This window comes from Saccopteryx bilineata, chromosome 5 (genome assembly GCF_036850765.1).
Source record: "Saccopteryx bilineata isolate mSacBil1 chromosome 5, mSacBil1_pri_phased_curated, whole genome shotgun sequence".
Classification (NCBI taxonomy): Eukaryota; Metazoa; Chordata; class Mammalia; order Chiroptera; family Emballonuridae; genus Saccopteryx; species Saccopteryx bilineata.
Genome location: NC_089494.1, coordinates 23,906,072 through 23,921,280, shown reverse-complemented (window position 1 = coordinate 23,921,280; position 15,209 = coordinate 23,906,072). Strand labels below are relative to the sequence as shown.

At 36.3% G+C, this 15,209-nt stretch overlaps 1 protein-coding gene across 5 annotated transcripts in view; it reads right to left on the bottom strand.

The window, feature by feature from the left end:
* Positions 1-15,209, bottom strand: part of ERBB4 (erb-b2 receptor tyrosine kinase 4) — a 1,148,959-nt gene that overhangs the window by 726,718 nt on the left and 407,032 nt on the right. The gene's annotated exons all lie outside the window — the stretch shown is intronic.

Here is a 15,209-nt window from a genome sequence, read left to right as displayed (position 1 = left end):
CAAATATTAAACCACTCGGATCAAAGCATTTATAAGCATATATTATAAAATATTATTTAATAAAATATAAACTTTTATCGATATCAACAGGATTGTCGCTACATATAATTATGAGTTTTCTGAGCTATAGCGTACTGTTAATATGATCTGTTTGCCATCTCTGAGAGTATGGTTATTGAATCTGTTCATATGTGAGCACAGGAATGTACAAATCTGTGTATTTTGGTTGTGTGTGTGTTGATATCTTCACTATCCTCTAGAAGTCAGAGTTTTAATTATTACTTCCCATGGCTTATATATTTCTGCTTGAAAAAAATCTATATCATTTAATGCACCAACTTGAATCTTTAATGAACTGAAACCTATATTATGAATCTTATAGTAACATTTCAAAAATCAGTAGTGAATAAATCTTCTTTGAGTAAGTTGCATAATGTACATGAAATTTAAGGCAAGATATAAAGTGTACACTTTGAAGACACTTGGAAACAGAACTTGGTCATCAAGTCATATACACATGAGTGCCATGTACACAGAAATGGAAAAGTAGTTATAATCCTGAGGAGGTGTTCAATGGGTTTCAGTACAAAAAGGAAAAAAAAATCCAGCCAGGTATACTGTAGTAATTAGGACTATCTCACAGCCTACCTTCACCTATTGACATATTAAAAATAACAGAAGTCCAAATCTAAAAGTCGAAGAATAATAAAGACCTTTAATCATAGTGGAAGCAAACTATAAAAACAAAATATAAACTTTTACTGTCTGGATTTCTGAATCTCATCAAACAGCATATTCTCTAGAAAGAGTCTTTTGAAAGCTGAATTGTATCCCTCTAAAAGATTTATTGAAGTTCTAACTCCTGGTACTTGTGAATGTGACCTTATTTTAAAATAGAGTCTTAGTAGATGTAATTAAGTTAAAATGACAATATTAGGATGGGCCCTCATCCAATATGATTCATGTTTCTCTAAGAAGAGGAAAACCAAATGTGAATACACAAGGAGAAAGCCATGCGACCACAGAAGCAAAGATGAAAATGATGCAGTTAAACTCCTAGAAATGCCAAGAATTGATGGTCACCATCAGAAGCAAGGAAAAGGCATGGGAAGATTCTACCCAGAATCTCGGAGGAAGCATGACCCTATTGATTCTTTGATAGTGAAGTATTAGCCACTAGAACCGTGAAATAATAAATTATTGTTCTTTTAAGCAACCTAGATTGTTGTACTTTGTTATGACAGACCTAGAAATCCAATACATAATCTTTAGATTATTGTTGAAATCTCACATTTTAAAAATTGTTAATTATCACCTCTTTCTAGAGTCCTATAAACTTATCACCTCCAAGCTATTTTCCCTTTCTCCCTTCTAAATGCCACTCACCCCCTCATACACTATGCTAGATTTCACTTGTTGCTTTTGAGAACACAATTTTTTTAGAGTGATGTGATAGGATGCAAAGATGTCTAGTTCATTTACATCCATTTTTTTTTTACAGTAAGAGACTGCATGCACAGTTTTAGCCAATCATTTTGCACCTAAAATAAAGATAATATTTCTCTGCTCAACATGGAAGTAAGCAATGGACTAAGTTATGACTTATTATATGATATCTTCCTAGAACCTTATTTAAAACTTGGTTGGAGCTGGACTTTCTCTCCTTCTTCACATCTTCCTCCAATCTGCTGCCTACAACAGAGATGTGATGGCTTAAACTTGAACCATCATCTTCAACAATATGGGTGATGGATATGCCTTAAAAACTGGCTGAGAAATGAGCTAAAAGGAACAGGATTTTCAAACACTTGAGGTTTATGTTGTCTTATTACCATTAACATCAGAGTAATGTTGAATTTGGGTCCTGCCTGCTGAAATACCATACACAGAGAGCAATAAATTCTAGTTTAATTATATCCTTTTGACCAATGTAATTTTAATAATTCGGCCATTTGTTTGACTGAATTTATTCAAATCATAATGAAACTACAAACTCATTCTTGATCATCTGAACATTATATTGGTTTTGTGGAAATTTCCATTGTTCCTATAACCAACAAACACTTAAAAACTGAATTTATATTGCTAACTACACTAATATTTAACACAAGCAGAAGAACAAAAAGCTATTGATTTATGTACATGATATCCGTCATGAGCATGAAAGTCCAGCTTTTTTCCAATACATTCTAGAGACTCTCTAAGAACCATCATAATCAACGATCTTTTTATTACTCTAAGCAAATTTATGACAAAACATGCATAAACTTATAAAGTGTCTATAAAATAAAAGCTACTATTATATGGGCTCTTGAAAAATAGATTTCAATTATTTTAATTTCCTTTGAAGACAAGCTTGCCTATTGATTGATTGATTGATTGATTGATTTATCAAGTGAGAGATGAGGAAGTAAGGAGGCAGAGAAACAGGCTCCCTCATGTGGCCTGACCAGGCTCTACCTAGCAAGCCCCTTACATGGCAATGGTCTGCCCATCTGCAGCTGCTGCTCTGTTGCTTGACAACTGAGCTATTTAAGGACCTGAGGCAAGGCTATGGAGCCATTCTCAGTGCCCAGGGCCAACTTGCTGAAACAATTCAAGCCATGGCTGTGGAAGAGGAAGAAAAAGAGAGAAAGAAAAAGACACAAGGGGGGAGGTTTGGAGAAGCAAATTGTTGCTTCTCCTGTGTGCCTAGACTAGGAATCAAACCTGGGACTTCCACATGCTGGGCTGACACTCTACCGCTGAGCCAACTGACCAGGGCTGAGACAGTTATACGTATTTTAATGCAACTATTGATATGGGTAATTAAACATCAATGAATAAATTTGCTGTGCCATTTTTAAAATATATACAATGACATCTTGCAATTCATGTACAACTTGTGTTCTACAAGTTTCTTTCCATTAGAAATAAAACCCTTACTTTAATATCAATATACAAAAAAATCAATATTTAAGCATCTAAATAAAATGGTTTCAAAAACACTTAGTGTATTATTTTTTATAGAACCATAAAGAAATATTAGAGAAACATCTATTAATATAACTGTAATGTATTTTTGCATATTTTCCATTCTGCACATATAAAGGAGGAACACAACAGAAAATTATTGTTAGGCCCTGGCCGTTTGGCTTAGTGGTAGAGCATTGACCCGGAGTGTGGAAGTCCTGGGTTCTATTCCCAGCCAGGGCACACAGAAGAAGCACTCATCTGCTTCTCCACCCTTCCCCCTCTCTTTTCTCTCTCTTTCTTACCCTCCCACAGCCAAGGCTCCGTTGAAGAAAAGTTGGCCTGGGCACTGAGGATGGCTCCATGGCCTCCACCTCAGAGCCTAGAATGGTTCTAGCTACAATGGAGCAATGCCCCAGATGGGCAGATCATCGCCCCCTGGTGGGCTTGCTGGGTGGATCCTGGTCAGGTGCATGTAGGAATCTGTCTCTTTGCCTCCCCACTTCTCACCTCATAAAAATACAAAACAACAACAACAAAATAAACTTTATGTATTCTTTTCTATAGAACCATAAAGAAATATTAGAGAAACATCTATTAATATAACTGTGATGTATTTTTGCATATTTCTCATTCTGCATATATAAAAGAGGTACACAATAGAAAATTATTATTAGGCCCTGGCTGGTTGCTTAGTGGCAGAGTGTTGACCCAGCATGTGGAAGTCCCAGGTTCAATTCCTGGTCTGGGCATACAGGAGAAGCTACCCTCCGCTTCTCCTCCCCTCCTCCTCCACCTTCTCTTTCATTCCCTCTTCCCCTTTAGCAGCATGGCTCAATTGGTTTGAACATGGTCTGGGGCTGAGAATGGCTCTATAGTGTCTCCTCCTCAAGTGCTAAAAATAACTCAGTTGCGAGCATGGGTCTCAGATGGGCAAAGCATTCAGGAATTTGTCTCTCCATCTTCCTTCTTTTCATTTAAATTAAAAAAGTATTATTATTATTAATTGTTAGATAATATTTTTCTATATTTTATTTGAATTTTTAGTATTTTCCTATTAAGTAAATTCATTGGAATGATATTGGTTTGCAAGCCATACAGGTTTCAAGTATATAACTCAACGAAATACCATTTGTACACCACATCAAAAATGTGTTTACATAAGAAAGACAAAAATTCTGTAAACTCAAGAAAGGTGCAATGTATTAATCATTACTTTGAATCTGCTGAGCTGTAGAGCACAGTGCTTTGCAAGAAATTAACTTGCAACAGTATTCAATTAATTGCTGTAAAAACAATTATAACTCATATTCAAAATATGAACCTCAATTCTGAACAGTGTCCATTGCTTAATCAATGATCAGCTGTGTTTTGTATATGGGATAGAAAAAATATTTTCCAACAACAAATTAATCATCCAATAAACAGAAAATCTGATTAGTCAGAATACCCTATTTTCTAAACATTCAGGTCTTTAAAGCTTTGACTACATACAGTTTTCATTTTGGGAGTATTTTTGTCTCAGTGAAAATTTTCTGTATATTTGTTTGACTCAAGCTACATATAATCAGTAATATATTCCTCTTAGCTTTTATCTTCAAAGACAGACTTGATTTTAAAAGAACTAGTTTGGATAGATGCGTAAAACTCATTTGTATTTCTCTTCATGATGCCTTCCCTGAAAGTCTCACAACTTCCATTTGTCAATTGATTTTACAATCAGGCGATGTATACAAGACAATGCTGAAACCATCAAGTTGCATTGATTTCACACAGCTGTTTATCAAACAGAATTGAAAAATCATTTTCACCAGCCAAAACAAGTTTAACAAAATCCAGGCCCCTTTGCTAACACTATTATGAAGTCCTTAGCTTACAATAGCTCAAGCTTCAAAAATCCTGAATTCACATGAGCTCCTTAGAGTTTTCAATCCAACTGTTACTCCAGGAGTAAAGCTATATGTGAGTCCTTAATAAAAGTGCCAAATATTCTGTTTGATACAATTCCATTGCAAATGTAGCTAAGAGTTGCAAACCTGGCTTTTTTATTCTTCTTGACTTTACAATTCACATCCAACAGAAAGTGAGCTACATACTCATCACTCAGTAAATAAATAAATAAATAAATAAATAAAAAGACTAGAATTAGGATTTTGAAGGAATATAAAAAGGTTGATCAGCAAAAGTATGCATTTGGTTGAGGAAAAAACTATATTAGGAGAAAAACGAAGAAACATTAATAATACCCAATATTAACATTAAAAATCAGCTTTGCTTCCAGGCTTATTATGACTATAGAGCCCAGTATGCATGCCATTTATTTACACAAGAATGATAGTAGAAGGAGAAAAATAAATGAAAATTTTGCCTAACTTTCAAATTGAATGCTTATACGAGCTCTGAATTAAGAAGTGAACGATTATTTATGTAGCATCTATTGTTGAACTAGTATTGTGAAAAAAAAAAAATATATATATATAGATATATTGATAAAAATGTCCAAGGTCTTTTATAAGAGCTCATGTTGTTTTAAAAACACATAGAAAGGAAAGAAGCAATCAGTAGACATAACTTATGTGTATATTATGTGTGTATCATTCAGGAACTCCTGAATAAAAAAATATTTGTTTACTTGATAAAAATTAATTTTTTTCTGATTTAACACTAAGTACTTGTTCTTTCAGAGATGTTAATATAAAAATTAGGCTTTAGTTAACCACATCGAGCATTCAGAAAACTAGAGCTATAGTACACCCAAAATAGAAAATATATATTTAAAGAGAGTGGGAGAAGTTGAAAGCATTTTTAGTGATGATATCAATAATTGAGTGCTATCATTGTTACATGGAGATAGCAGGTTTGGGTAGTTCTATGTTCAAAGTGCATCTCAAAATGGGGCCAAATTCACCACTTCCACTATAATAGTCATTTAATCCAAGCTACCCCAGCTCCCTCTCCCATGGACTTTGACAGTATCCTCCTGAATTCCTGGGTCCCTCCTTGTCCCTGTAATGCATTCTCTGCACAGAAATCTGAATGATCTTTTCAAAAACATAAATCATTCATATCACTCTCTTACTGAAAACAACTCTAGATCTAATTACACTTATTATAAAATCCAAACTTTTTACCATAGCCTTTAAGAACATATATTCTGATCTTGGCTCAAATGTCACTCTTTCAGAAAAGCCTTCTTTGACCATCTTATTTAAATAGGTATCAGGTTCCCATACCATGCTCTATCTTCCTTGCCTTTATTTTTGTTGTACTGTTTTCTTTTTTTTTTTTTCCGAAGCGGAAACCGAGAGGCAGTCAGACAGACTCCCGCATACACCGGACCGAGATCCACCCGGCATGCCCACCAGGGGGTGATGCTCTGCCCATCTTGGGGCATCGCTCTGTGGCAATCAGAGCCATTCTAGGGCCTGAGGCAGAGGCCAAAGAGCCATCCCCAGCGCCCGGGCAAACTTTGCTCCAGTGGAGCCTTGGCTGTAGGAGGGGAAGAGAGAAACAGAGAGGAAGGAGAGGGGGAGGGGTGGAGAAGCAGATGGGCGCTTCTCCTGTGTGCCCTGGCCGGTAATCCAACCGGAACTCCTGCACGCCAGGCCGACGCTGCTCTACCACTGAGCCAACCGGTCAGGGCCTGTACTGTTTTCTGACATTACATTATACATCTGCTTGTTTACTTGTTTATTAAATATCTCTACATTAGAATTCAAGCTCCACAGTTAGCAGGTCCTTTCTCTGTTCAACACCTAGAAGCACTGAGACATAGTAGACTCTTAGACAACATTTGTTGATTAAATAAATAGAGTTTGGAGTCACTGAGAACTATAAGTAAACCAGAATCAAATGTGGTCCCCATTTTTAAAAGCTGAATGTACTTGAGTAACTCACTTCACCACCCCACCTGGAGTCTCTGTTTCTGTGTCTACAAAGTGGGATATTGTGCTGAGTGTTCTTAACAATAAAACCCAACATAGAGGTTAAAAACACAGAGCATAGAGCTCAATGTCTAACATTAAAATCTAGCTCAATCACTGACCTGCAAAGCAGGCTTGGGCAAATTACCCAGACTTTACATCATTCTATTTCCTCATCTGCACAATAGACATAATAACAATCACCACATAGGGTTGTTATAAGAATTAAACATATCAATGCTTGTAATTTGTGCCTGACTAGGCAGTGGCGCAGTAGATAGAGTGTCAGACTTGGATGTGGAGGACCCAGATTCAAAACCCTGAGGTCAAGGGCTTGAGCGCAGACTCGCCAGCTTGAGGGAGGGGTTGCTGGCTTGAGCATGGGATCATAAGCATGACCCCAGGGTCACTGGCTTGCGCCCAAAGCTCGCTGGCTTGAGTAAGGCGTCACTTTCTCTGCTGTAGCTGCCCTATCAAGGCACATATGAGAAAGCAATCAATGAACAAGTAAGGAGCCACAACAAAGAATTGATACTTCTCATCTCTCTCCTTTCCTGTCTGTTTGTCCCTCTCTGTCCCTCTCTCTGACTCTCTTGCTGTGTCTCTTTGGCTTAAAAAAAAAAGATATTATCACATAAAAGAAAACTAAGAGAATGCATTACAACTAGGTCTGCACTAATAGAGAACAAAATACATTCCAAAGAAAGTTATCATGCTGGCTTGAGCAAGGGGTCACTCGCTGTACTATAGCTTGTCCCCCCCCACCCCCCGTCAAGGCACTTATGAGAAAGCAATCTATGAACACCTAAGGTGCAGCAATGAAGAACTGATACTTCTCATCTCTTTCTCTTTCTGTCTGTCTGTCCCTATCTGTTCCTCTCTGTCTCTTTCTCTCTCTCTCTCTCTGCCTCTGACACACACACACAAAAAAGCTTGTAATTTGCTTTGCACACAAATATAGTTAACTATTGTTATTTATTTAAATGCATAGTATATAGTATGTGCACATTATACAATATTTTAAATCAAATTAAAATACAAGGCTCAGACTGCAATGGGCTGAAAACAGTCAGACATGAAGGAATGAGCCCTCTACAGGGACATAGAATGTCAGGGACCCTATGCTCTAACACTTTCTAGTTGTGTAAATTTGGACAATTATTTTCTTCTCTTTAGGTTGAATTTTCTCATTTCTTTTTGGCTCATAAATTATTTGGTTAAGTTTATTTCTAAATTTGTTTAAAACCTATGGGATCCTATACAAGGGGCTGTATTCAATGGATGTTCTTAAGGAGGTCACACTGTAACACAGGGGTTGGGAAACTTTTTGGCTGAGAGAGCCACGAGCGCCACATATTTTAAAATGTAATTCTGTGAGAGCCTTACAACGACCCGTGTATGTTAAGCATTATCCAATAAAAATTTGGTGTTGTCCAGGAGGACAGCTGTGATTGGCTCCACCCACTCGCAACCATGAACATAAGCGGTAGGAAATGAATGGATTGTAATACATGAGAATGTTTTATATTTTTAATGTTATTTTTTTTAATTTTTTTTATTTATTTATTCATTTTTTAGAGAGGAGAGGGAGAGACAGAGAGAGAGAGAGAGGAGAGACAGAGAGAGAGAAGAGGGGAGGAGCTGGAAGCATCAACTCCCATATGTGCCTTGACCAGGCAAGCCCAGAGTTTTGAACCGGCGACCTCAGCATTTCCAGGTCGACGCTTTATCCACTGCGCCACCACAGGTCAGGCTATTGTTTTTTTTATTAAAGATTTGTCCGTAAGCCAGATGCAGCCATCAAAAGAGCCACATTTGGCTCGCAAGCCATAGGTTCCTGACCCCTGCTGTAACATTATCATATAAAGTTAGAAAGCAAACATACACTTACCAAATGACTCAGCAATAATATTTAGAGGTATATTCCAAGAATGGTGAAAATTATGTTCACACAAAAACATACACATAAATTTTATAATAGAGCTACTCAAATTAGCCAAAACTTGGGGGAAAAAAACGCCAAAATGTCCCTTGATGGAGAAATGATAAATAAGCTAAGGTCTATCTTGTCCATGAGTATCTATAAATATAAACAGCTGATTTGTATGTCAACATGGAAAATTCCCTAAGGTATTATACTGAGTATAATAAGTCAGGTTCGAAAGGGTACATACTACATGATTTCAATAATATGGCATTTTGGAAAAGACCAAACTACAGGAACGGAAAACAGATCAGTGGTTGTTGCTAGTGGACCGGGGATGGGGGGGAGGGAGGATGAGGGGGATGACAGTTTGACTGCAAGAGGAAACAAACTCATCCTTAGAGACTAAAAATTATACATGATTGTGTGTATGAATATGTTTTGTGAGTAGTCTGCTCTAATCTAGCTTTCTCCATATAAGTTATTCTTGTATTTTTTCATATTGTATTTCAAAAATTGCATAGTAAAATTAAAATAACTACAAATAGTTTTAAAACCATTATATAGGTCATCAAAAACTGAGTATATAGAAATTTTAGTTCCCGTTCTTTACTATTTCCTGCCTTTAAATATTTCATTGAATTTTTTTTTCTTAAATTCTGTTTCATAAATCCCTATGTTGAAAGCTTAAAAATACAATAGAAACACCTCACAGCTTTAGAAATTACATTTCTGCCATCTATCCTAGAAAGAAATAATATATTCACCTTACCATTATCTTGCGACAATTCCCTCCCTGCCATTTTTATCATCTTTTCCATCCCTTTCTCCTCCCAAACACAAAGAGTCCTTCTTATTTACTTTGTAGTATTTCATTTTCCATGGAAGTGCTGGGTCCTTAACTTTAATGTAGGTACTGAACTTGACAAGCAATTAAAGCAAACAATTTCCACTCATCAAGACTTGCCAAATTAGTCATCTGCCATCTGCCCCATCATCTGGCTCTCCTTGAAGTCTTGCTGTGAGTCTGGATCACTCGCTCAGCTTAGGAGGGACAGCGCAAACCTCCAAGCTGGGGAACTGCCACTGGGAGCTAAGTATGCAAATATTAACAAGCATCTTTCTTCAAGAGATTATCATGCCTTCAACCATCCCTTGCGTGTGATAAAAAACCAGCCTGCCTGTGATGTCCCGTCACTGTGAGACCTTTGCCATACACTGTAATTGAAGTCACAGTTGGCGGGATATTTTTTTTCCCTGTTAGCAGTATTTAAAAGGAGAAATTAGACTAGATGTTTCTAATGCAATGCTGGTTCTTACATATCAAGGCTGTTTTCTTAAACATTGATAAAGTTGTAACTTCAGAAATGGACAATGGACTTTCTTTGGCCTTGGTTTCAGAATGAAGCTTTCTTTTGTGTGTGTGTGTGTGTGATTCTTTCCATCAGCAAATATTCATTTGGCTGATAACAGGCAATATATAATACTAAATGCTTTCTGGGGTAATTCAATCAAACCAGTCATGGGATTCAAATAATTTAACAATCAGTTCTCTGCCCTAATGACCATTTTACGTATAAAAAAAATGATATACTACAAAGTAGTTTATTATTTCATGCATTTGATACTTAAATAAGAACAATAAAAGAGGTACACAAAACTAGATTATGTTATAAGAGTCTTAAACTATTAATGAAAAAATATTAAATAATATCTGACAAAACACAATAAAACTGCAAGTGCCATTTTAACAACCGGTTTGCCAAACTCAACAAAAAATTAGGTATTAGCTCTGCTGAACTGGCGCAAACCTGCCGAAATCCACCACTGGATCAAAACTATAGCAGTAATGGGCAAAGGTGCGAAAAAGCAAGAGTGAAAATGGTACTGTTGTCATCCACGTGCTCCTTTTGAAGGGTCCTCTTTCGTTAAGTCATTCTCCAGCCCAGGGCTGCTCCAAGGTGATCGATACCCTTGGGCAAACGCAGTAAGAGGCCCCTCTTCAGGGTGAAATAAACTCCGTTCTAGGTAGGGCACATGATTTGGCCATCAAAATGCAGGCTGCCTTTTATTCCTGTCTGCCCCCCGAGTTCATTTGCCTTTGGGCAGTGAGGAACCTACAAACTGTCAACAGAGGCCTTGGTCCACGCCAATGTCCAGGATTATTCTTTTAAATTGACTTACACATTCCAGGTAAACTTGTGTCTCAACTAAAAACTCCTTCAAATTAAAAAGAAGTGTGCTTTCGCTAGACAGGGGTAAGAAGGAGGGGTGCTGCGGCCAGTGCTTTAACTGAAGACCCTTTACTGCATCCTCAGATAATGTGCATGCAAAGCCTACAATGAGAGCACCATCTAACAACATTTTTGGACATTTTAATTTGGAATTCTTTGTCACCAAAACCTCTTGAATGACAAAAAATGCACCCACTAATACTGGTAGAGACTACATAATGAAATGTGTCATATTATAACTTATTTTAAGTGGTTTTCATAATAATGCAAAGTTTATTATTCTAGAAATCTGGTTCTATAATCTTTGGTAGCTTGATCCTTTTAAAAAGATTTAGATGAGCTGTGGGTGGTTATTTTCACAACATAATCAACCTTTAAATAGTAATTATAAGTAGGTGTTTGATAAGGAGATAGGGCAATATCGGTCATTCATTCATTTTTTTTGTCATGCGTTTACTCAAAAAGCACTAGTCAGGCAACCACAATGGGGAGATGTTGATCAAAGGATACACAATTCCAATAAAATATAAATATATGCTGGAGAACTAATATAAAGCATAGTGATTATAGTTAATAATATATTAACTTTTTTAATTTACTAAAAAAGTAGATTTAAAAATCTCCCACCATCAAAAATAAATGGTAATCAATTTGCAATATAATATATAAATGTATTGATCCACATGTTGTATACCTTTAACTCACACTATGTTACAGGGCTTCAGGCTAGGTGTGAAAGGAATAATGAATAAGATATGTTTCAAATTGTAGCATGTTCCATTCTGATAGAAATCCTTTGTAAAAATCTTACAAATAATAATAGTATAAAAAGTTAGTTAAGCGGCTATTCAAGAGATTTCCTGACTCTGTTTCACTGTCAATGAACAAGATTAATAAAGTCAAAATTCATCTTATCTGTAATTAAATATGTATCAAAAATACATGTTGTTTTGTATAATAAAAGGTGGATATCACTTATGAAAAGCAGTTTTCCAGGAGGTCTTCTCTATAACAGAGTAAATGATGCTAAAAATATGTCCAGCAGCATCTACACCTGAAGAAATACAACAGCCCACAAATGTTTTATTCAGTTAGCCAGGTTCATGAATATCCCTCCCTAGGTTCTCAATCACCTGTCAAAGAAGACAAAGAGAAATTCCTCAGATACAGACAAGACAGACTTATTTTTCATAACTATATATTCCATTTTAGGCTGATTTTTAATCAAGCTGCTATTCTAGATGATTTGACTGTTTGACTCAACATGTTGGGAGTTGTTCTTTTTGAATGATTTTTATTTTATTTTATTTTGAAATAAGATATTATAGTTTTGAGATATTACCAAGACATGCCACTGATAATATTGCTAGCAACTTCCTTATTCATTCCATAATCTTAAGGGTTAGTTAATGAGAACTAAGATATTACACAGTCACTTAATTTGGAACATTTTCCCATGAAAGTTGGATTTAAGGATCTGATGCCCTTAAATATTCTGTTTTCATTACTTTTAGATATATATCCAGAAATGGGATTGCTAGATCATTAGTAGTTCTATTTGTAAGTTTTTGAGGAATTGCTATACTGTTGTCTTCAGCAGAGAGTAGAATTTTGGTTGCCTGGGGCTTGGGCTGGGGGTTGGGGAGATGGGGAGATGTTGATCAAAGAACACACAATTCCAGTATAATATAAATATATTCTGGAGATCTAATATAAAGCATAGTGATTATAGTTAACAATATAATATTAAATTTTTTAATTTACTAAAAAAATAGATTTAAAAATTTCCTACCATCAAAAAGAAACGGTAATTATGTCTCATGATGGAGGTATTAGCTAATGCTACCATGGTAGTAATCATTTTGCCATATAATATATAAATGTATTGATCCACATGTTGTATACCTTTAACTCACACAATGCTATATATCAATTATATCTCAATAATGCTGGAAAAATACAAATATTTCTAAACGATCTGATATGCTACTTGGAAGCTTTTTTATAATGTAGTAAATAATAGCAAAATCTATAATAAGATTAAATGTAAAAGTTCAACTTTTTAATGGAATCTGCATCATTCATTATAACTCAAAAAGAGCCAAAGTGATATTTAATATATTTTATTATTAAACATTACCTCAGAAAGGTCTGTACTTTTAAGTGAAATACTTTTTTTTTTTTTTTTGTATTTTTTCTGAAGCTGGAAACTGGGAGAGACAGACAGACTCCCGCATGCGCCCGACCGGGATCCACCCGGCACGCCCACCAGGGGGCGATGCTCTGCCCCTCCGGGGCATTGCTCTGTCGCGACCAGAGCCACTCTAGCACCTGGGGCAGAGGCCAAGGAGCCATCCCCAGCGCCCGGGCCATCTTTGCTCCAATGGAGCCTCAGCCGCGGGAGGGGAAGAGAGAGACAGAGAGGAAGGAGAGGGGGAGGGGTGGAGAAGCAGATGGGCGCCTCTCCTGTGTGCCCTGGCCGGGAATTGAACCCAGGACTTCCGCACGCCAGGCCGACGCTCTACCACTGAGCCAACCGGCCAGGGCCAAGAGAAATATTTTTAAGAGAAAGCTTAAAAGAATATCATATTTACTAGATAGTGACAATGCATTTGGACTTTTTATTTCATTATATTTTGTCAAAAGAGCTTAGGCAGTGATAAAAAAAAATATATGCAAAAATGTGTTATAAGTTTCCTAATTGTTTAATATAAGACATTTTGGTAATACAGAGTATCAAAAAACATCACATTCAACACTAAAGCATAGGAGTTCTGTAGCATCAGATTCAACTTGAAAAGTAAAAATATGACTTATGGTTTTCTTTCTTTGTATAAAATGAGATGAGCAATAAGAAAGAAGACCTGAATTATAGGTTTAAAATTATTTAATACTTGCACTCTCATTTTTAGTTTAATGTGACTCTTTGAAAGGCTGTGCAAATAAACATTACTTCTCCATATTGTATAAGTAAAACAAAATAATTCATAATACGTCACTGGCAAGTTTAATATGTTTAAAAAACATTTTCTGGAAGGTAAATAAAAAATTTAAGCTAAATCACTTCAACTGTTTACATAGAAATACAAGTAGAATGAGATATGTTCTAACTAGTATTTTAATCTTGTCACAGCACAGCACAAATTTGATCAATTTTTAAAAAACCGAAGCATGCTTTTTCTGAATGTGATTCTCTTTTAGTTCTAGATGCAAAATAACATTTATGAGAAATTGTACAAATAAGTATCGTTTAGTTCCAGAATTTAGGTTTCTACAGAAAATTTCTGTTGGGATGATATGGAATCAATTCTCGGTTACATTCTTTGCAAATGGTAGTTTTCAGATGTATTTACCACCAGAATAAAACTTGTAAAGAAAACAAAACCAAAAAAAAAAAAAAAAGAAATAATAGCCATAGAATCTGCTTTTCAAATGCACTACCTTTTGAGGGTCAAGTCTCATATAGTGGCATCTTTTTTATTGCTATGGTTTCAAAAAATAAAATAACATAGATCCCTAATAAAATCAATTATTTTTCAAAGATATTTTTGAAAATACAGGGGATAGTATATATGTGTCAATATATAACTGCTCACAAAGATTAGGGGACCAGGAAATGTGCAGCCACTCCAATACTTTTAACCTTTTGTACAGTACATTTTCACCAGTGAAATAAAAGTTGGTTTTGCATCTTATTTGCATAATCTTATTTGCATAATTTTCTTTGACTTGTCATTTGCTTTTCTGATGTTCTTGTTGAATAAAAAGAATCAAATCCTTCATTTTTTTATTGATGTATATTCATTTTGAAATATCCCCTAAATATTTTTTTTTTTTTGCATTTTTCTGAAGCTGGAAACAGGGAGAGACAGTCAGACAGACTCCCGCAAGCGCCCGACCGGGATCCACCTGGCACGCCCACGATGGGGCGATGCTCTGCCCACCAGGGGGACGATGCTCTGCCCATCCTGGGCGTTGCCATGTTGCGACCAGAGCCACTCTAGCGCCTGAGGCAGAGGCCACAGAGCCATCCCCAGCGCCCGGGCCATCTTTGCTCCAATGGAGCCTCGCTGCAGGAGGGGAAGAGAGAGACAGAGAGGAAGGCGCGGCGGAGGGGTGAAGAAGCAAATGGGCGCTTCTTCTGTGTGCCCTGGCCAGGAATCGAACCCGGGTCCT